We start from the raw sequence: 23,539 nt of genomic DNA on the forward strand, positions 1-23,539 counted from the left end.
GGTCCCCCCATGTGGTTCTGGGATTTTTGCTCACCGTTCTTGTGATCATTTTGACCCCACGGGGTGAGATCTTGCGTGGAACCCCAGATCGAGGGAGATTATCAGTGGTCTTGTATGTCTTCCATTTCCTAATAATTGCTCCCACAGTTGATTTCTTCAAACCAAGCTGCTTACCTGTTGTCTGGACCTATGGCAGTCTCTATGGGGGTGCCACAGGGTTCAATTCTTGGGCCGACACTTTTCTCCGTGTATATCAATGATGTCGCTCTTGCTGCTGGTGACTCTCAGATCCACCTCTACGCAGACAACACCATTTTGTATACATCTGGCCCTTCATTGGACACTGTGTTAACAAACCTCCAAACGAGCTTCAATGCCATACAACACTCCTTCAGTAGCCTCCAACTGCTCTTAAACACTAGTAAAACTAAATGCATGCTTTTCAATCGAACGCTGCTGGCACCCGCCCACCCGACTAGAATCACCACTCTTGACGGGTCTGACCTAGAGTATGTGGACAACTACAAATACCTAGGTGTCTGGTTAGACTGTAAACTCTCCTTCCAGACTCACATAAAGAATCTCCAATCCAAAGTTACATCTAGAATCGGCTTCCTATTTCGCAACAAAGCCTCCTTCACTCATGCTGCCAAACATGCCCTCGTAAAACTGACTATCCTACCGATCCTTGACTTCGGCGATGTCATTTACAAAATAGCCTCCAACACTCTACTCAGCAAATTGGATGTAGTCTATCACAGTGCCATCCGTTTTGTCTCCAAAGCCCCATACGCTACCCACCACTGTGACCTGTACGCTCTTGTTGGCTGGTCCTCACTACATGTTCGTCGTCAAACCCACTGGCTCCAGGCCATCTATAAATCACTGCTAGGCAAATCCCCGCCTTATCTTAGCTCATTGGTCACCATAGCAGCACCCACCCGTAGTCTGCGCTCCAGCAGGTATATCTCACTGGTCATTCCCAAAGCCAACACCTCCTTTGGCCGCCATTCCTTCCAGTTCTCTGCTGCCAATGACTGGAACGAATTGCAAAAATCTCTGAAGCTGGAGACTCTTATCTCCCTCACTAACTTTAAGCATCAGTTGTCAGAGCACCTTACCGATCACTGCACCTGTACACAGCCCATCTGAAATTAGCCCACCCAACTACCTCATCCCTATATTGTTATTTATTTTGCTCTTTTGCACCCCAGTATCTCTATTTGCACATAATCTCTTGCACATCTAGCATTCCAGTGTTAATACTATTGTAATTATTTTGCACTATAGCCTATTTATTGCCTTACCTCCATAACTTGCTACATTTGCACACACTGTATATATATTTTCTGTTGTATTTTTGACTTTGTGTTTTTTACCCCATATGTAACTCTGTGTTGTTTTTATCGCACTGCTTTGCTTTATCTTGGCCAGGTCGCAGTTGTAAATGAGAACTTGTTCTCAACTGGCTTACCTGGTTAAATAAAGGTGAAATAAAATAAAAATAAAATACCTATTGCAGATTCAGTCCTCCCAGCCTGGTGCAGGTCTACAATTTTGTTTCTGGTGTCCTTTGACAGCTCTTTGGTCTTTGGTCTTGGCCATAGTGGAGTTTGGAGTGTGACCGTTTGAGGTTGTGGACAGGTGTCTTTTATACTGATAACAAGTTCAAACAGGTGCCATTAATACAGGTAACGAGTGGAGGACAGAGGAGCCTCTTAAAGAAGAAGTTACAGGTCTGTGAGAGCCAGAAATCTTGCTTGTTTGTAGGTGACCAAATACTTATTTTCCACCATAATTTGCAAATAAATTCATTAAAAATCCTACAATGTGATTTTCTGGATTTCTTTTTCTCAATTTGTCTGTCATAGTTGACGTGTACCTATGATGAAAATTACAGGCCTCTCTCATCTTTTTAAGTGGGAGAACTTGCACAATTGGTGGCTGACTAAATACTTTTTTCCCCCACTGTAACTATTCAAAGTCAATACTTTGTAGAGCCACCTTTTGCAGCAATTACAGCTGCAAGTCTCTTGGAGTATGTCTCTATAAACTTGGCACATCTAGCCACTGGGATTTTTGCCCATTCTTCAAGGCAAAACTGCTCCAGCTCCTTCAAGTTGGATGGGTTCCACTGGTGTACAGTAATCTTTAAGTCATACCACAGATTCTCAATTGGATTGAGGTCTGGGCTTTGACTAGGCCATTGCAAGACATTTCAATGTTTCCCCTTAAACCACTCAAGGGTTGCTTTAGCAGTATGCTTAGGGTCATTGTCCTGCTTGAAGGTGAACCTCCGTCCCTGTCTCAAATCTCTGGAAGACAACCAGGTTTCCCTCAAGTAATTCCCTGTATTTAGCGCCATCCATCATTCCTTCAATTCTGACCAGTTTCCCAGTCCTTGCCGATGAAAAACATCCTCACAGCATGATGCTGCCACCACCATGCTTCACTATGGGGATGGTGTTCTCGGGGTGATGAGAGGTGTTGGGTTTGCGCCAGGCATAGCGTTTTCCTTGATGGCCAAAAATCTCAATTTTAGTCTCATCTGACCAGAGTACCTTCTTCCATATGTTTGGGGAGTCTCCCACATGCCTTTTGGCGAACTCCAAACGTGTTTGCTTATTTTTATCTATAAGCAATGACTTTTTTCTGGCCACTCTTCCGTAAAGCCCAGCTCTGTGGAGTGTACGGCTTAAAGTGTCATATGGACAGATACTCCAATCTCCGTTGTGGAGCTTTGCAGCTCCTTCAGGGTTATCTTTGGTCTCTTTGTTGCCTCTCTGATTAATGCCCTCCTTGCCTGGTCCGTGAGTTTTGGTGGGCGGCCCTCTCTTGGCAGGTTTGTTGTGGTGCCATATTCTTTCCATTTTTTAATAATGGATTAAATGGCGCTCCGTGGGATGTTCAAAGGTTCTGATTTTTTTTAAATAACCCAACCCTGATCTGTACTTCTCCACAACTTTGTCCCTGACCTGTTTGGAGAGTTCCTTGGTCTTTATGGTGCCGCTTGCTTGGTGGTGCCCCTTGCTTAGTGGTGTTGCAGACTCTGGGGCCTTTCAGAACAGGTGCATGTATACTGAGATCATGTGACACTTAGATTGCACACAGGTAGACTTTATTTAACTAATTAAGGTAATTGGTTGCACCAGATCTTATTTAGGGGCTTCATAGCGAAGGGGGTGAATACATATGCACGCACCACTTTTCCGTTATTTATTTTTTAGAATTTGTTGAAACACTTCACCAATTTGGACTATTTTGTGGATGACCATTACATGAAATCCAAATAAAAATCAATTTAAATTACAGGTTGTAATGCAACAAAATAGGAAAAACGCCAAGGGGGGTGAATACTTTTGCAAGGCACTGTAGCTCAGTGCTTTCTGTGGTGGTGGGGCAGCCAGCGGAAAATATGGAACGTTGGTTTTGGTAATGTTCTCTAGTTGCACCGTGATTGGCTCAGTGTTCTGTCACTCATGGGGACACTATGTCACCGCCAAGTCTAAGGGTAGAGCTAGAAAATTCAAGCCCCTTGGGTGATGCCATAGAGTTACATTAGAAGTGCCCATCCAAGAAGGCTTAAGGTCATTGGCCACAGATATAATGACGTCAAATCACGTTATATCTACAGTAGCTTTGATTGGACTGATCATGTCAACATCATACTTTCAAAATCTTAGCTAGCAGTCATCATCATGAATCAAGTCGACAATCTACTGGCAAATCCTTTTTAATCCTTGTCATATGAAGATAAATAATGAAGAGAAATTATAGATAAAAGGTATCGGTGCTCATCGGCCATTGGACATGAACATTACACAACAAGTTGGAAATCGCAAATTCAACAATGAGTGGTTTGGAAGGAATCAGTGGCTAACTGCAAGCATTGCAAAGCAATCACTAGCCTGCTATTCAGTGGAGTGGATGTGTAGTACCAAATCTGGGATTAAGGGTCTCTTTTCCAAGTTTAAAATGATAAACATTCGACATTGGCCATGCTGTCAATGAAGCATGATTTGTGCCGCGCTCAAAACAGCTGTTAACTCGGAACTGCGAAAACTTGACTTCAGTGAGTTCAAGACAACTAGGAACTCAGGAAAAAACGAGCTCCGACTGGGAAAATATGTTTTGATCGGTCATCCAACTCGGAATTGTAAATCCGGAACTCGGGCCTCTTTCTAGAGCTACGACCAGAAGATCACTGATGTCATCATGATTCGACTTTGTTTTTTTTCCAAGTTCCCAGTTGTCTTGAAAGCACCATAAATCCAGAGAATGACAGACTTTGATGTCAAAATATGCCCACGAAGGACTGCCACTCCACCTTCCTGTTCAAGTGAGCACAGCACAACAAGGTGTCCAAAAATGTATTGTATGCTGCTGCATAAATGATGTAATATGCCAGGGAGATATGTATACTGTAGCTAAGAAAGTAAGAAAGAAAGTAATACTAAGTGTATGTTGTTTAGCAAGCTGTTAGTAGCCCATGTGCCTCACCCTAATAATTTGGTATATTTTCCCCTCTTAATGTTGCCTTCTGTTCTGACTTGGTGGTGCACATGTAGCCTATAACCTGTTTTAGATAAATGTACTCATCGAATATTGTAAGAGCTAACAAATCGTTTTATTGACTACGTCCGTCCTAGCTCGCTCATTAATGTCTTTATTGAAATTATGGATTGCCTCTTATCCGCTTGTCGTCCCCTTGTGCCATAGTTTGTACATCTCAATTGTCAGTTGAAACCACATTTGTTTAAGCAAGTCAGCCATATCAGCTATATTTTTTTCAAAGGCAGTAAATTAGGCTGAATGAACTGTTTTGTTGCCAGACAAGGCTCTGCTGATAGTCAGGTGTAGCAGTGGTAAGGTGTTGGGACTGCTGTTGGGACTCTGCTGTTGGGAGAGCTTTATGTAGGCCCTGACAGTTTGTGGGCACCGTTTGTCACCGTTATAGTGCAATTAATGGATTGTTTAGTGTTGTGTTGTGTAGTGTAGTGGCTTTGCTGGCATGCATCCCACATTTGTTTGTTTGTTTGCCCCACCAAGATTTACATGCTAAAATCGCCACTGAGCACTTGGGATCATCAACTGGACTGTCACACTGGATGTATAATACAATGCAAAACTATCCCAAAAAAAACTGAGTTGGTCGGTGCACACTGGGGCACTCTAGGATTTATAGGGAGATACAATGGCTGTATGTTTTGAGAGAGTCAACGACTGGCCTACTGACCTAGACCTGATAGCCTATAGCCTGTCTGCCTCAAGCACAGAATAATTCTGCTATTGACTAAAACAGGTCAGAAAGCAAGGGTGGACAATGGTTATCCATACTGATGGTTGGTCACAGATAGGCAGAGGGGTGTACACTTATGGAGCTATAATGAATACTGTATTGTCCTCTGTAGCTCAGCTGGTAGAGCATGGCGCTTGTAACGCCAGGGTAGTGGGTTCGATCCCCGGGACCACCCATACACTAAAATGTATGCACAATGACTGTAAGTCGCTTTGGATAAAAGCGTCTGCTAAATGGCATATTATATTATTATTATATCATTTCTTTGTGTATGTTCACTACCAACAACCAGCCACCCTTACTTCCATTGTTAATCAGAACCTGAGGCTAAAGCTGGAACCAGAATTCACACACACTGTCTAGCACATCAAGTTGAAAGTTGTCAACAAGTCTAAGTTGGTGTTATGTGCTGAAGGAGTTTTAGAGTCTCAAGTGTGACAGTGTGCCTCAGGCAATCGTTCATGCAGAAATAAGCAAAAGTGAAGTTTAACCAAAGCATATAATGAGATGGTTAGGGCTGTGACCATACCAGTATCACAATATTTTTCCCACGGCAAAAATGAAAACACCAAGCAGACCAAACTCTTTGGTACTTTAAAAACCTGCTGTATATAAAATGATTGTGTGCTATAGCTTGGACAATAAATAAATGTGACTCTGGATGACAACATACTGATGTTTGTTTCCAACAAATAAGTGAACTCCGGTTCCTGTTTTGTTTCCCTGCCACGACACCAACAAGTATTGCGATACTGGTATCGTCCCGGCCCTAGAGATAGTCAGGGGATACTCAGTCAACAACTACAGTGCTGACTGTACCCACAAAACCTGTATAGGAGAAAGAAGGCAGGAAGATTTATGAAGGGATGAGTGTTAGATGATGGACTGATGGCAGCCGGACGGGAACGGAAGCAGCAGCACCTTGTAGGAAGTTTATAGAATGTGTCAAACTGAAAGACTACAAATATGCCAGGTCATGCTGTAGCTATGTCGGACATTTCTGCTATCATCATGCTGTAAGCATTTCCCTCTAAAATCATCTTCTTCCTCTCTCAAGAGACACCATGCCGCCTATACATTGGGTAAATCCATCTGAATTCAATCACTTTTTGACAGCATGCCTTTTGATTTGAACGAAACCTTCCTTACTTATTTGGCCATTGTAGAAGTGCTCAGAAAGTGACTTTTTGGACCTGAATGCCAAAACAGTCAAGAGATAAAGGTGCTCAAAGTTGACCCATTTTGCAAACTCCACCATACCATGAGACATCCATGTCTTCATCACTGGAAAAGATAAACGGTTGAGATGTCAATCCTCCATAGGAAACCTATTGAAATCATAGAAATATAGATAATAGAATAGACAATACCGTTTTAAGTTGACATTCGACAGTGGGTGGACCGGCGGTCATCTTTGTGGTAGTAATTTGAAGTTAACATTTCAATTGCAGTGGTCTGAAGACATAGGTCCATTCTATGAATTATATTTCTATGATTGAAATGACACCCACCCTGTATTCAAGTGCATGTTGTGTGTCAACCGATGTCGGTGTTTTGGCATTCGGGTCCAAAAAGTCGCTTTCTGACCACTTCTTCCAAACAGGTACAGTTGAAGTGGGAAGTTTACATACACCTTAGCCAAATACATTTAAACTCAGTTTTTCACAACTCCTTACATTTAATCCTAGTAAAGATTCCCTGTCTTAGGTCAGTTAGGATCACCACTTTATTTTAAGAATGTGAAATGTCAGAATAATAGTAGAGAGCATGATTTATTTCAGCTTTTATTTCATTCATCACATTCCCAATGGGTCAGACGTTTACATACACTCAATTAGTATTTGGTAGCATTGCCTTTAAATTGTTTAACTTGGGTCGAACGTTTCGGGTAGCCTTCCACAATCTTCCCACAATAAGTTGGGTGAATTTTGGCCCATTCCTCCTGACAGAGCTGGTGTAACTGAGTCATGTTTGTAGTCCTCCTTGCTCGCACAGGCTTTTTCAGTTCTGCCCACAAATGTTCTATAGGATTGAGGTCAGGGCTTTGTGATGGCCACTCCAATACCTTGACTTGGTTGTCCTTAAGCCATTTTGCCACAACTTTGGAAGTATGCTTGGGGTCATTGTCCATTTGGAAGACCCATTTGCGACCAAGCTTTAACTTCCTGACTGATGTCTTAAGATGTTGCTTCAATATATCCACATCATTTTCCTTCCTCATGATGCCATCTATTTTGTGAAGTGCACCAGTCCCTACTGCAGCAAAGCACCCCCACAGCATGATGCTGCCACCCCCGTGCTTCACGTTTGGGGTTGTGATCTTCGGCTTGCAAGGTACCCCCTTTTTCCTCCAAACATAACGATGGTCATTATGGCCAAACAGTTATATTTTTGTTTCATCAGACCAGAGGACATTTCAACAAAAAGTAAGATCTTTGTCCCCATGTACAGTTGCAAACCGTAGTCTGGCTTTTTTATGGCGGTTTTGGAGGAGTGGATTCTTCCTTGCTGAGCGGCCTTTCAGGTTATGTCGATACAGGACTCGTTTTACTGTGGATATAGATACTTTTGTACCTGTTTCCTCCAGCATCTTCACAAGGTCCTTTGCTGTTGTTCTGGGATTGATTTGCACTTTTCGCACCAAAGTATGTTCATCTAGGAGACAGAACGCGTCTCCTTCCTGAGCGGTATGACAGCTGCGTGGTCCCATGGTGTTTATACTTGTGTACTATTGTTTGTACAGATGAACGTGGTACCTTCAGGCGTTTGGAAATTGCTCCCAAGGATGAACCAGACTTGTGGAGGTCTACAATTTTTTTTCTGATGTCTTGGCTGATTTCTTTAGATTTTCCCATGATGTCAAGCAAAGAGGCACTGCGTTTGAAGGTAGGCCTTGAAATACATCCACAGGTACACCTCTAATTGACTCAAATGAGGTCAATTAGCCTATCAGAAGCTTATAAAGCCATTACATCATTTTCTGGAATTTTCCAAGCTGTTAAAGGCACAGTCAACTTAGTGTATGTAAACTTCTGACCCACTGGAATTGTGATATAGTGAATTATAAGTGAAATAATCTGTCTGTAAACAATTGTTGGAAAAATTACTTGTGTCATGCACAACGTAGATGTCCTAACCGACTTGCCAAAACTATAGTTTGTTAACAAGAAATTTGTGGAGAGGTTGAAAAATGACTTCAACTGTACGTAAAGTTTTGTTTAAATCAAAAGGGATCCTGTCAAAAAGTGATTGAATTCAAATGGATTTACCCCATTCTTTTGTACAAGGCTGAGTGATTGAATTCAAATGGATTTACCCCATTCTTTTGTACAAGGCTGAGTGATTGTGCATACAAGTAAAACAACCACATCACGTCACAAACCTGTCTGACTAGTCGGTGCTGTTTTGACAAACAGCTTCAACTGAAAGACCAAGTCAGAGACAAACACCGAGGCTACTGCGTTGTTGAAATTGTAAAAGACAGAACACCCTCCATCTGCAATAAAGCCGAAGGATTCAGGATGTTGTAGCTGCCAATCTAGATATTGCCTGAATGGATTTGATGTTTTTATAGATGATGGTAATCTGAGCAGTATATTCAGGTATTTGCATATTTGTGCAGATAGTGCAGCTATATCATTACAGCCTCATTATACAAAATGATGGACAATTGGATTTATACCTCAAACTGACTGGAATTGACTGCCAACCATGCATACAGGTGAGCCATTGGAATCTTTACAGATTTATGATCTAAATTCTCAAAAGATAACATTTTTGCAGTTCCAGAGAGCAATGCAATAATCTCTTTATAGAGAAGCTTTGCTACATAGGCTGATAAGTCATTGCTATGGTGACTAACCTAACCTCTCTTTTGGTTTAATATTGCAACATCTGTGGCTAACAAATGGGAAGTATATGCTGGATAAAACCGCAGCTTTGCAGCTTTGGTGTCTCATTTTGAATGACCTCTCAATGAAATTAAAAATGTGTTCATGACATCATCATTTTCCCTTTTTATAGAAAGTAGGGAACTAAAAAGGTGGTATAAATCCTGTCAGTTGTTTTGCATGAATGTAATGAATGTAACGAATCAGGGATATTGAATGTAGTGTACCCCACCCTTACAGTGGATCAAATGTGATGCCTGATCATCCGTGCAGAATGTTTGTGGTGCACACACCCATACCGAGTATTCACATTGTGCTTATGACTTAAATTCTTACAGGGTTACTTACATTTGATCATGTCTCACTGCAATAAAGGGGTTCTTACTGTAACTGACCACGTGTGGTCGATCTAGGTTCAGAGTGCATTGATGCATGGAACTGTAATGTGTTTACAGTGTGTTATCATTTTATTGGCCAAAGCACATGACCACACTGATCCATTCCAAAACAGTACAGAAATGTCCCTGTTTCCAATCTTTTCCCATTTCTCCTCTCCCTCTTTCCCTATCGCCCCCTCTCTCTATCTCTCTTTCACTTGCTCTCCCTGTCTCTGCCTCTCTTTACCTTTCTCACCTGCTCTCACTCTCTCTCTCTCTCTCTGTTACTTTGCTGTTGTTCATTAAAGAGATTATCCAGTACTTTTGTATACTTTTTAGCCAGTAGTTCTTAATGTAGTGCTCACAAGCCAAAAGTGGTCCCCGAAAATGGCGTGCTGCGTCACATATGTGCACCACGTCATTACTCTCTCTCTCTCACTCTGTTGTGGATGCATCATGTGCATCTTACTAGCTGTCACTCATACAGTGGATCAAATACTTTTTTCCCTCACTGTATGGTGAGGGGCTAAAGCTCATAGGTTGAACTCAAATTGCCAGGGGGCTGGCCCACGTGGGGGAACATGTAGGGGAAATGTCGTGGCACAGCTTCCAGAAAAACAGTTGCTTTCAAACTAGGGATTTTGTGGCTAATTGAGGTAAAACAGTAATTCTGCTCATAGATTATACATGTATGAAGTACACATTGACACATCCAGCCCAAAGCGGGAGGTTTAAAAAATACTTAGTATTCTCCAATGTTCCGGAGCATGATTTTAACAAGCTTTCAATGGGTGAATGGACTCTGTCATTAAGGAGATTTTATTGTTGAGTTGCCTATCATTAAACCTACTTATGTAACCTCAGTTTTCAGAGAGTTGAAAACCGTAAAATTATTATAGTTCAAGGTGGCATACTTGCAAGATAAAACTGTTGAAATACTGTAACTCATATTTGCAGTTTAGGCTGTAGACAGAGTAGTAGTGTACTGTATGTGTAGGAGGTGGGGTTAGCAACCATTAAATATGTGAAATGACTCCATACCTTAGGGGGGTAGGTCGCTCACTGAATTTGCTGGGTTGATTTTACACACGCACGCACGCACGCACGCACGCACGCACGCACGCACGCACGCACGCACGCACGCACGCACGCACGCACGCACGCACGCACGCACGCACGCACGCACGCACGCACGCACGCACGCACGCACGCACGCACGCACGCACGCACGCACGCACGCACGCACGCACGCACGCACGCACGCACGCACACACACACACACACACACACACACACACACACACACACACATACACACACACCTGTAGGATTTTAACTGCATGTCTGGGCCAGTCCTGGAAATGGGGAACAACAAGTAGGACTACAGGCCAGGAAAGGGGATACCTAGTCAGTTGCACAACTGAATGCATTCAACCAAAATGTGTCTTCTGCATTTAACCCAACCCCTCTGAATCAGAGAATTGCAGCAGTTGACCAAGGCAGTTGTTGTTGGGGGTAACTGCCTTGGTCAAGGGCAGAACAGCAGATTTTTCCACCTTGCCAGCTCAGGGATTTGAACCAGCAACCTTTCAGTTACTGGCTCAGCACTCTTAACTGCTAGGCTACCTGCGCCAAGGGAAGCAAGATATATGAATACCCACAATGTTGCCTCATTTTGCACTTTATAATGCCAAGCTGTCCTATAGCTTTATCATCATTCCTCATCTGTGGTAGTGTCAGCTGGTTTCTCAGAACGATAGTTATTGCTCAATCCTATGGGTGTAGCATTTTAGGGAATAGAACCTGTTGTGAAGGCGTCTCGGAAGGTGTGCCTCTTACCAGTCCAAGTTTCCATTCCTTTCTTTCTTTCACTCGAGGATCTCTTGTACAGCTACAGAGAAATCTTTATTAGATTATTAGGATTTGATTACAGAATGATGCTCTGTGTGTATGAAAAGTTATATTGCTGTCATATTGAATGCTTACAATGGTTGTATTACCACATATCATATTTCTGGTTTCTGGTTTTTGATTATTATTTGTGTACTTGTTTGACATTTTTACTGCACTGTTAGGAGCTAGTAACACAATAATTTCGCTGCACCCGCTATAACATCTGCTAAACTGTGTACGTGACCAATAAACTTTGATTTGATTTGATATCATACCTGAGAACAAAATAAAACAGTATAATGACACTAGTAATGAGAAACTCTGTCAGACTGCCATCATTCAGACTGGCTGTATTCAGTCTTTCTCTCTCTCTGTCCTCTCCAGGTGAAAATGACATGCCAAAACTGACCCCTTGACTTGACCTCTGCTAGGTCAGGGCTCAGATTGGAATACCCCCGAAAGTCCAAACTCCTCAATATGTCCTTCCCGGAACACCTCACGTCCAAACCCCGGCCCCCCATCTCGAGGAAACCCCCTACCTCCAATGGAGCCCCCTCCACCCCCTCCCAGCTCGGAGAGAGGGGCAGCAAAGCCCGCAATTCGGGGGCGAAAGTCAAGAGCATTGTGAGTAAGTTCAGCCACCCAGAGACTCCACCAACCACCAGTGGAGATGCTACACTAACCACCGATCCTCCTCTCCGGACCCGAAGGCCCAGAAGGGCCCCCACAGTCAAACCCAAACCGACCCGGCCCTCCGTGCAGCAGTCTGGGGGTCCAGACCAGGCTCCTCCACTGCCCATGAATAGGAGCCGGATCCTGCCACAGGCTAAGATGGAGACCCCTGGAGGAGAGGAGGGGAATGGCATCCCAGTCAGTCGATCAGGTAGGGTCAGTCAGTATATCAATAAATTAATTAATCAATATTAATTTTTATGAGGCCTCTCACAAAAATGTTATGATAGGGACTGATAATTTGTTAGCATTAGCAATGTAGCCTACATATCTACAAGGCAAGCATTACAGACAGAGCAACAAAATGATATGGGTGTTCATTAATCAGTGTTGTCAAGTAACACAGTAACACATGACATAATCACTTTCATAACATATCAACAGAGAGCATTAACAACATTCCCAGCCAAACCCCACAAGCGAGCCCTAGGGTGGCAGGTTAAGAAAACAATCTGTTTGGAATTTGAATGGAACAAACATTGACAGGTTTCATGTACCGCTACAAAATGTCTTTGTCAGTTTGATGTTTACCACATGCAGCAAACGTCACCTATATGCATGTCACATGCGAGTGCAGTATGTGCGGTATGTTCCATTGTGAGCAGAATCTCTGCTCGTGTGTTTTCCCTAGTTCCTGAGGCTGTGAGGGAGACAACTGTTTTCACCTCACCTAGAAACAAACAGGTGTGGCTAGAACACGTGATCTAACTCCCCTAACAGACAGAAACAGGTTCTGTCAGTGCATCTGTATACTGTAGGTAAACACAGCTCTGTATAGGTAAAACTGGTCTACTGACACATACTGTCTGTACTCCAACACACCACTCTGGGACGAGAAGTGTGTGTGTGTGTGTGTGTGTGTGTGTGTGTGTGTGTGTGTGTGTGTGTGTGTGTGTGTGTGTGTGTGTGTGTGTGCGAGAGAGAGAGAGAGAGAGAGAGAGAGAGAGAGAGAGAGAGAGAGAGAGAGAGAGAGAGAGAGAGAGAGAGAGAGAGAGAGAGAGAGAGAGAGAGAGAGAGAGAGAGAGAGAGAGAGAGAGAGAGAGAGAGAGAGAGAGAGAGAGAGAGAGAGAGAGAGAGAGAGAGAGAGAGAGAGAGAGAGAGAGAGAGAGCGAAACGGTACAGAGAGGCAGAGAGACGGTATGTAGAGATGTCGAAGAGAGGCAGAAAGCGACAGAAAAATAGGTATAGAGGGAGAGGGCCAGAGGCTCCCTGTTTAAGACTGCACTGCTTAAAAGGCTTGAAGAGTGTCTCACTGTTTCTACTGTTGCAGTGGGAAAGAAAACAAGGAGTTGGTAGCATCTCTGACTGCAGAAAAGAACAAACAAATATCAAAATAGATCAACAAAATACATATTTTCATTTTTGGCTGTTTCCTGTTCATATTAAATGCTCATGAAGCTAAACAACTTGATAATTCCCTAAGTTTATCTGACAAAGCAGAAAAATAAATTATGAAAATAGGAACGTTGCAGATGTTAATTTGGCTAAAAAGGCAAACAGTGAACAAACACACACACACACACGTTTGTGTCACTATCCTTGTGGGGACCAAATAATTGATTCCCATTCAGAATTATATTTTTCACATTTTTCTAACCTTAACCCCAAACCCCTAAACTTAACCCTAACCCTAATTGTAACCCTAACCCAAAACTGAACCCCTAAAACAGTAGTTTACCTTGTGGGGACTGGTGAAATATCCCCACAAGGATAGTAAACCAAAACACACACACACTCACATTCCCATGTAAAATAATAATACTATAACAATAATAACAATAATAATAATATGCCATTTAGCAGACGCTTTTATCCAAAGCGACATACAGTCATCACTTTCAAAATACAGAAATGATCCCCGTATGATGCATTTTGCATCATATGATGATGCATTTTGCTTCATATGATGCAAAATGCATCATACGGGGATGATTTCTGTATTTTGAAAGTTACATATCTTGAAAACTGACAAGCAAAACATGTTGGGACTATGTCAACAATGGACTAATGAAACAAATACCAAAATATAGTTTCTGGGTGGAGTTTTCCTTTAATGTTTAGCTTTCCATAGAGAACTGAGGTTAATCAGGACACAGAAAGAGGAACACACGCTCACACACACACACATACACACAGACACAGTGAAAGTGATATGCCCTGCTATCATAGAATACAGATGTAGGAACAGTCTAGCCAGGAAGCAACACATTCACAGTGATCAGTGAATGCCATAGAGGGTTTAAGTCTGCCAAGGTTCAAGGTTCAATCCAGGCCTGAAACAGAGAAAGTGATCCCTAGTTTTGGGGTTCCTTTTAACAATAAAGTAATAATTGTATTTCTGATGCGTTGCTAATTTCCCATTACTTCAAATGTCTAAGCAAACATGGGGCAGTGGATGTAAGAAGTGATGTTATGTTAGAGCTATGTTATTGATGTGTTGACCCTCCAAACCATCTAACTCCATGTCCCTCCCTCTCCCACAGCACCTGACGGAAAGGAGGTGGAGCTTCAGCTGATTGGAGAAGTGAAAGCAGAGGCGGAGAACGGTTCAGACACGCCCCTTAATCCATGCTGCGACTGGGACTGCAGCTGTGTGTGCCACGTTCACATGCCCGGCATGAAGCTGGTATGGGTGCCCATCGATGAGGAAGAGGAAGAAGAGGAGGAGGAGATTGAGCTGGAGGCAGAAACGGAGGAGGAGGAGAGAGGAGGGGAGGGGGAGAGCAAGGCGGGGGATGAGGAGGAGGGGAGCGGTTTGTCGAGTGAGCAAGGGGCGGAGCAGATATTAAAGAAGGCTAAGTTAAACCAGGTTCAGGATGTGATGATATCCAAAGGCAACCAGAGAAGGTCAGACCCGGGATCCCAGGTCATTCTGACCTCCTTGGCCCTAAAATGCCCCCAGTCACCACCCATCCCCCCTAAACAAACCCAATCTCCACCAAGCCATTTTAAAGCTTCCATAGAGGAGGAGGAGGAGTCTATATATGAAGATACTCTACTAATGGCGGAGCCAACACCTAGAAAGATCTGTCAAGAACTGGACATTCCCCTTATCAAGGTTCAGAAACCGGTCCATTGGTCAAAACTGTCCTCCAGCAACTCGGAGGACAACACTTCGATCCAGTCCGATTCGGACCCATCCCAAACCCAGACTAATGAGGACGCCCCCTTGGCCATCCCACCTCAGCTAGCCCTCGCCCAGGACAAGTCCAAAACACCCGGCCACAACCTTATGCCCGTTCACAGGGGGGGTATCGCCTTACCCCAGCCCACCGCGGAGGAGTGGCGCTCCCTGCGCCCCTCACCCGCCAATCCTTCCACCAGCCCCATAGTACTCCACGGGGCAGGCTACAGAGTCCCCCCACCTCAGCCCCCCAAGACAGGCATCTCTGTCCATTCTGTCAAGCAAGCTATAAAAGGTCGGTATACAAGTAAACACACAATAAACCTGTTTTCTAGCATCTTTTACAGTGAGAGGTCATACAATAGAAAAAGGTTTATTGTTCATGCTTTTGTGTCTCTCTAGAACAAGAGGAGGATGGAAGCATTGAAGGAGAGGAGGAGGACACAGAAAACGAGCGGTAAGCTCACTCATCCCTGATGTTCTTCTATTTCTTCCTCTTATCTCTCTTCTGATGACCTCCATATTTCCTCTTCTACTCTCATCGCCCATGTCTTGTTTTGGCCCTGTTGAAAATCGTCCTTCCTGTAAGTGACCACAGATCAGAGAGGGTTGGATTAGTGACGGTGATAGGGTATCACTTAACCAATCACTTATCAGTGATTAAAGGAAGGAAGGATATTTGAAGTGTTAGAACCAGACCTATTTCTCACTCATTCATTGTCCAGCTCAGTCAGTTATATAACACACTGCTCTTCTTCTTGCTAGTGCCCCTCTCAGGAGAGGATCCTCTATTGGCTGGGAGTCCAGACAGCAGGACGGTAAGGTGTAGCTCAGTTGGTAGAGCATGGCACTTGCAACGCCAGGGTTGTGGGTTCGATTCCCACGGGGGGCCAGTATGAAAATAAAAATATTTTTAAAAGTATGCACTCACTAACTGTAAGTCACTCTGGATAAGAGCGTCTGCTAAATGACAAAAAATGTAAAAAATGTTACCTGACAACCAAAACGCACCCAAAATATCAGACACGGATGAATCAGGTTACAGGTGGAACTATAGGTGAAACATTAGACCAAAGGAACAGAACATTCTTGGTCCATCATCATTGTTTGAGGGTCACCCATAGAGTATTATCCCACATATTAAAACCTCATATTTTAAAAATGGTTTCACCTTTGCCCTTTGACCCCTCAGTACCTCTGTACCAGACGTACCGTGCCACCGTCATCCACAAGGAGATCCGGCGCCAGACGGTGTGTCGCAACACAAGCAAGACCAGTGCCGACCTCCACATGGACTGGACCGCGCGCCGGGGTGGAGTGGGTATGGGGTCGGGCGGCGTGGGGGCGGTGGGCATGGGCAACGGGGCAGCCAGTGCTACTATTCCGTTGCCCACCCCGGGCCAGAGCACCCTGTGGCAGGACCTGCAAGAAGTACGGGACAGTGGGGTGCTGGAGACCCTCAGCCCTGCACATTGCAAGTACCAGGAGGTGAGAAAGAGGGTGGGTGGGTGGGGGAGGAATAGGAGGGGAGGGAGGGAAAGGAAGAATGAGGATAGAGAAGCAAGCTCAATTTACTGCTCAGTTTTTCACAGGTAACTGCATGGCTGCCGGAACATGGGTGTGTCAACATAAACAGGCGTATCAACATAAGTGGGTGTATGGAAAGCAAACAACTAATTTGGCGGATTTGTTGCCACTCAATGCAGCTTTGCGTAGCTACAACTGTGAGAGCATTTTAGCTAAGCCTAACCCTAACCCTTTTCCTAACCATAACCTCATTCTCCTAACCTGTTACGTTAACCTGCTACATTAATTCTCCTAACCTGCTACGTAAAAACGAACCATCAATCCCAACAAAGCATCAGTATCACCACACAGGAACTGACCAATGAAAACGCATTAAGAAATGAAAAACAACAAAGCTCAATCAAAAACCATCTAACCAATCAACAAGTGTTGATGTTACACCCATTGCTGATGATTCATCCACTTTTTTTGCCTCGCCCATTTTCAGATACAAATCCCGCGTATGCAGCCAGTTATCCATACTTGGCTTTTTTAGTCATCAAGTAAAGTGAATATTTGATATTTTAGTTGACTGAATTTCACCTCAATGGACTGAATGCCAGCAGTTACCATCAATTGTAAATTCAGTACAAAAATGTGGCCATTTAATCATTCCAATATGGGTATGTCTTGGGATATTTCAGTGATGGGTTGATTGTACTGTATGAATGAGAAGTTCATCGTCCCGTTGTCTCTCTCCCCTCAGAGTATGTTTGAGGTGTTGACATCGGAAGCGTCGTACCTGCGTTCCTTACGCGTTCTCAAGGAACACTTCCTGGAATCCCGGGAGCTGGAGGAGGTGCTGATCATCCGGGACAGGAAGACCCTCTTCTCCAACGTCCTGCGAGTCCTGGGGGTCAGCGAGAGGTGAGAGAGAGGGAGGAATGGGGGAAGGGCTAGAGAGGGGTACTTGGCTAAAACAGTAGGGAGTCAGAGTAAGGAAGGAGTAATGACTCAGATATGACTCAGCAGCGTGTGGAGGGTTTTGCTCCAGCCCAACTTGAACATAAATAAAAATGTTCCTCCTTCACTGTTTCGTTGCGTTAATAAACCCCTCAAGGAAATCAACCATAACCTTTGACCTTTCTAACCCTCCCACCATTAGTTTTCTGAAGGACCTGGAGAACCGTATGGAAGAGAGTCTGGTGTTCTCCGACATCTGTGACATCATCCACTTCCACGCGCAGCACAACTTCCCGGTCTACATCGACTACGTCCGCAACCAAATCTACCAGGATACGCAACCAAATCTACCAGGATAAGACTTACACCTCCCTCATGTAAGACTGGCTTCATTACTGGGTCTCACAGGTAGGGTTGCAAAATGTTGTTAATTTCACCCAAAATTCCCTGATTTTCCTGAAAACGCTGTTAGAGGATCCTGATTCCAGGAATCTTCCAACTGGAATTTTGGGAAAACTTTGGAATTTTGGGAACGTTACCTGAATTTTCCAACCTTACTCAGAGGCCTCTTGGTCTGACAATTTACTCAACCAGAGGAGGATGAGGTCCTGAATTATGTGTTTGTCACCACAGGAAAACCAATGTGGAGTTTGCTGCGGTCATCACCCGTCTGCAGGAGTCTCCTCAGTGTCAGCGGCTGCCATTCACGTCCTTCCTGCTGCTGCCCTTCCAGCGAATCACACGCATCAAGATACTCATCGAGGTGAGGGGCATCATGGTAACTGTAGTTGTTGTGGGCCGCTGTGATGTGGACTACAAGGGAGTGTGATCACAGTGAAAAGCATTAAACCTTATTACCTTTATTAGATTTTTTGGCTTGAATCCAGATCGTCATTTGTTTGTCTTGTATAATATGGCTTGTTGTTGTTGTTGTTGTTTATCAGAATATCCTGAAGAGAACAAATGAGGGGACGGAAGAAGAGCAGACTGCCTCCAAGGCCTTGGACTCTGTTTCTAAGGTAACACACCTTTCCTCTTTCCATCCGTCCGTCTGCCCGCTCACAGACGTTCCGACTGTTCCATTCTAAAGCAGTGTTCCACACCGGTCTGGAATATGGAACAATGACGTCAATCCCCTGGTCTTTTGTGTGGGATAGAGGATATCATATTGTGAGAGAGAGAGACTCACTGTGTCACTGCAGACAATATGACCAAGTACAGGAGAGAGAGATAAAGACTGTCTGTCACTGCAGTACCAGCTAGTGTTATTCAAGTAGAGGGGGAACCTCTTGAAAAAGACAAGAACTTGATACACTTGTGAAAGAGAGGAACATGAAATGAGAGAAGGGCTATGTGGATTGTTTCTCATGTCTATGTGAAAGGAAAAGTGAAGGAGCTGCCAAGAGGTCTCTGATCTACTGTTTTCATTCAGTCTCTTGTTCTTTTTCTAGCACGATTTCTTTCTTTCTTTTTTTCTTTCTGTCTTCCTCTTCCTATCCCTCTCAGATCATAGAGGAGTGCAGCACCGAGGTGGGAAAGATGAAGCAGGTGGAAGAGCTGATCCACCTCTCCAAGACGCTGGAGTTTGACAAGCTCAAGGTAACCAATGAATCAGTCAGTCAGTCAGTCAGTTAATACACCACCAAAATACACTAGAAACCTATCCCTTTCTGCTTGATTCTTATACATTTTTCTCTCTCTTTCTACCCCCCTCTCTTTCAATTTCTCCACCTCTCTCTCTCTCTCTCCATCTATCCTCCCCACCCCTCTCTCTTTTTCTCTCCCTCCCTCCCTCCCTCACTCCGTCTCTCTCTCTCCCCCTCCCTCTCTCTCTCTCTCTCTCTCTCCCCCTCCCTCCCTCCCTCTCTCTCTCTATCAGGCTATCCCCATCATCTCCCAAAACCGTTTCTTGGAGAAGCGTGGGGAGTTACAGGAGATGGCCAAAGGGAGCACCCTCTTCAACCTGCGTCCCAAGTTCACCCCCGTCTACCTCTTCCTCTTCAACGACCTGGTCATCATCGCCACCAAGAAGGGGTGAGTCCCCCATATGGTGTTCATAAGGCTTTATGAAGCCTTTATAAACCTTTACACAGCCTTTATCCCTCAAAAATGCTTCACAAATAATTTATAACCAAATGTCATGCTAGAATAGAAGGTGGCTCTACATTCATACATTCTAGGACTCATCTTAGACTGTCTTAGCCCTTCAATGTGATTGGATCATCCTCTTATCCCTGTTAGTTCGGAGCGGTTTGTGGTGTTGGACCACGCCCACCGCTCCCTGGTCCAGGTTCAGCCAATAGGAGACGACCAGGCCTCGAGCCCTAGCTATGAACACTGCTTCTGCCTGACTCTACTGGAGAACCACCAGGGACGCATGATGGAGAGACTGATGAAGGCCCCTTCACAGTGAGTAGTACACAGTGTGTGTGTGAGAGAGAGAGAGAGAGAGAGAGAGTGAGTGTGCCCGTCTATTCACACTCTATGGTCTGTTTCACATGTCCATTCTCTCCTCTCTTCTTGTCTTTCTTTTCCCCCCTCATCCTTTCTTCTCAGGTCTGACCTGCACAGGTGGATAGCAGCGTTCCCTAACCCCAGTAAACCTGATGGGGACAAGGAGGAGGTTATCTATGACGACTGGGGTGAGTGACTGGGTATAGCTCGGTGACACACACCCTATAACTAGCCGCAGTAAGGCAGCAATTAGTGACTGAGCTAGTTGCCAAATTCAACCATCCACACACACATCTAGCCTCAGTTTGCCTTACATGGACACACTTTGGGCTATTTGCACTTGTGGTTTATAATTGTGTGGTTTCTTGATATTTACTGTTGTGTCTCTGTCCTCAGACTGTCCTCAGGTGCAGTGTGTGGAGCAGTATGTTGCTCAGCAGGCTGATGAGCTCACCCTGGAACCCAGTGAGATCATCAACGTGGTGCGGAAGACCAACGAGGGTAAGTCCTGGCAGGAAACTAATGTCCTGACCTGTGGTTAGTTAGGAAACTGGGTAGCACTTTATTTTACAATCCAGAAATTATCATTTTTTTACTTGATAAAATGATAACACAGTAATAAATGAAACACTCCTCTTTCCCCCAAACCCCCTCTTTGTATGTCTTTATCCCGACAATTCTAATTCAACCCTTAACCTGGTCCTCTACCTATTAGCAGTTTATTGATTTGTGATGTCGGTTATTTTGCATGATTTATATATAAACATCCTATCTCCCCCCTGCATTCGCCCCTTCCTCTCCTCCCTTCTCCACCTACATTCCCTCCCTTTAGGTTGGTACGAGGGGATCCGTCTCTCCAACGGACAGAAGGGTTGGTTCCCCATGGAGAACGCTATAGAGATCACCAACGAGTATGTGCGGCGGCGGAACCTTCGAGAACGCTATCGGGTCATTCAGGCCGCCAGCATCGTCACCAACAACAAGGCCAAGACTACCCCGTAATGTGGAACATCAGGGGAACGTTCCTAAATATTAAAGACCATGACTTAGGAGCACCTTAATGTTGACAGAACATCCGCAGAATGTTTACATAACGTCACTAGAACATTGTTGGAATATTAAACTGGATAGGAGAGAGTGAACCAGTGCTTGCCATGCATGCTCCCCTGAAGAACTCTTAGCTGGAGAAATGAGGAGCTCTCGGAGGAGTTCTTTCTTATCATATCGTTCGATTGGCATGTTTTGTTTTTGTACAAATTGCTCATTTGGTGAAGTTATGGGATAATGTTTTTTTCGGGAACTTTTACATTTTTTTTTTTACATTTTAGTCATTTAGCAGACGCTCTTATCCAGAGCGACTTACAGTTAGTGAGTGCATACATATTATTATTTTTTTTGTTCATACTGGCCCCCCGCGGGAATCGAACCCACAACCCTGGCGTTGCAAACGCCATGCTCTACCAACATCCCTGCCAACCATTCCCTCCCCTACCCTGGACGAATTGTGCGCCGCCCCATGGGTCTCCCAGTCACGGCCGGCTACGACAGAGCCTGGATTCGAACCAGGATCTCTAGTGACACAGCTAGCACTGCGATGCAGTGCCTTAGACCACTGCCACACTCGGGAGACTAAGAACCAGGAAATGAAATGTAGTCTTACGGAAGGAGAAGGATGAGGAACTTCTTCTGAACCTAATTTATTACAGGCAAACTAAAATGTACTCATCCCTGTAAAGTTTGCCTAATGTTCAGTGTATTTGTTTGTGTGAGTGTGCATGTTTGATAGTGTGTGTGTATGAACCTGCACCTAACCCCACACTGCCAAAGGAAAGCCCCAGTTGAAAAGTGCCCCTGCGCCAATATATCAGCCAGCGCTACCATGGCAGCAGGTAGTTTAGAGGTTAGAGCATTGGGCCAGTAACCAAAAAGTCACTGGATCGAATACCTGAGCCGACAAGGTGAAAGTCTTTCGATGTGCTCTTGAGCGTGCCACTTAACCCTAATTTGCTCCAGGGGCGCCGTACTAGTATGTGACAATAAAAAACAAGTTGGTGGCTGAAATTGTCTTCATTATGTAACACACTGCCAACAGACAATGATTAGTCTACAGTAGTCATCACAGGAATGCATTGACAGCCCATAATGCTAACAAACACACAGTCAGTCACATTCCCCAGTGAACACCAACATACCTGGAATAGCTGAGGTAGGGTCAGACAAGGAGAACCGGTACAGTATTTTTCCTCTGACATAAGTACACCTATATTTTTTTTACAGACATGGTATTTGTGTGGTTCATGTTAAGGAAGGTGATGAATGAACAAAATCATAAAAAATTTCCTGAACACTATCAGTTAGATGGAACAAACTCTGAAGTCCCTTCCAATGGATTGTACTATAAGCACAAGTCCTACAGCTGCTGTTTCGTAATCACTACAGGGTTGAATACATTTGACTGTCACTTTTGGACACAAAAAAGTAATAGCTAAATCATGTACACTACCAGTCAAAAGTTTGGACACCTACTCATTCAAGGGTTTTTCTTTATTTTTACATGTTATACATTGTAGAATAATAGTGAAGACATCAAAACTATGAAATAACACATATGGAATCATGTAGTAACCAAAAAAAGTTAAATAAATCAAAATATATTTTATATTTGAGATTCTTCAAATAGCCACCCTTTGCCTTGATGACAGCTTTGCACACGCTTGGCCTTACTGGCACAACGCTCTTAACCACTAAGCTACCTGCCGCCCTATATCATAGGTGTATTACATTATTTAGCAGGCCTGATAGACTACTAGTTCTGATGCCCAATTCCAAATCAGCCCCAAGCACGCCCTAGCCTAGGCACTTGAATACATGTGAAAGGACTGGATAGGTGTAAACTCTGTGGTAATTGCTCCACCTTTACCCCTGACAGATTTGCTGGAATTGTATTTTTGCCGAATTAAGCAGGCGTAAATGGACCGCAATTCCCCTTTCATGCACTTCTCTCTATGCGTATTCTGACCGTGAATTTAAGCATGAGAATAGCATATCACCTGCTATTTGTTTTGGGTGGACATCAACGAAATGAAGGTGTGGCGATGGTTTGTTTACAGATACGCAGTATTCTGACTGACTTAATTCCAAAACCTTTATGCGCGAGGAATCCGTGAATAAGGTCGGTTCCAAGTGGGAAAAGCATCTACTTTATTTTTTCCCGATAGAAATAACAGCATTCTCCATGCACTGTAATTCATACATTGATGAGAGCTATTGATAAGAGCTAGATATTTTAGTAATCCGTTAT

General features: G+C 44.0%; 1 pseudogene across 1 annotated transcript; it reads left to right on the plus strand.

The window, feature by feature from the left end:
- The first annotated feature begins 8,739 nt into the window (after nucleotides 1-8,739).
- LOC311112722 lies at nucleotides 8,740-22,865 on the plus strand (annotated as a pseudogene). The gene is made up of 16 exons: nucleotides 8,740-9,020; nucleotides 11,844-12,342; nucleotides 14,675-15,610; nucleotides 15,718-15,772; nucleotides 16,081-16,133; nucleotides 16,508-16,803; nucleotides 17,588-17,748; nucleotides 17,987-18,161; nucleotides 18,418-18,547; nucleotides 18,729-18,803; nucleotides 19,291-19,383; nucleotides 19,664-19,818; nucleotides 20,026-20,193; nucleotides 20,341-20,426; nucleotides 20,635-20,739; nucleotides 21,071-22,865. The product of its transcript is annotated as an uncharacterized misc_RNA (transcript).
- The last annotated feature ends 674 nt before the right edge of the window (nucleotides 22,866-23,539 follow it).

Source organism: Coregonus lavaretus (genome assembly GCF_964263955.1).
Source record: "Coregonus lavaretus genome assembly, chromosome: 39".
Taxonomy (NCBI): Eukaryota; Metazoa; Chordata; class Actinopteri; order Salmoniformes; family Salmonidae; genus Coregonus; species Coregonus lavaretus.